The following is a 520-nucleotide window of genomic DNA, read 5'->3' as shown; positions in this document are numbered from 1 at the left end:
AGCGGCTGGGATTCCCTGTCCCAGCGGCTGGGATTCCCTGTCCCAGCTGGAATCTTCTCCCTCATCTTACCTGGTCCCCCAGCCAGTGTCCTATGGACTGGGTATCCGAGGATCCTTTTGTACCCTTTATTCACACAGACCCCCAGGGACCTGGGGCGATCCAGTGTTTAGGGACTGGGAGAGACGGGTGATGGGCAGGGAAGAGCCTATGTTTGAGCACAGGGGGATGGGAACCCCGGGACTGAGTGTGTGAATCAGTGAGTGATGGTGAGAGCGCTGAGACTGGAGAACTCGTTGCACTAGCAGAGCACAGCTCGTCCTTACAAAGAGGAGCAGCAGCCGCAGCCAGCGCCCAGAGGCGCTAAGACAGCATTTGCCCAGCTGCAGCTGGCTCACCGTCACAGTCCGAAGGGATCTGGCAGCCCCGGGAGCTGCCAGCGGCTTGGAGAGAGACGGGCGTTCAGCTCAGGGAGCTCTGCCAGAGCCCTAGTGCGCTCTCTCGTGGTTGTAACATTTGGTT

The sequence above is a fragment of the Terrapene carolina genome, unplaced genomic scaffold (genome assembly GCF_002925995.2).
Source record: "Terrapene carolina triunguis isolate 2854851 unplaced genomic scaffold, T_m_triunguis-2.0 Scaffold34013, whole genome shotgun sequence".
NCBI classification, from domain to species: domain Eukaryota; kingdom Metazoa; phylum Chordata; order Testudines; family Emydidae; genus Terrapene; species Terrapene triunguis.
The sequence above is the reverse complement of the archived record's forward strand: the minus strand, read 5'-3'. Positions refer to the sequence as shown.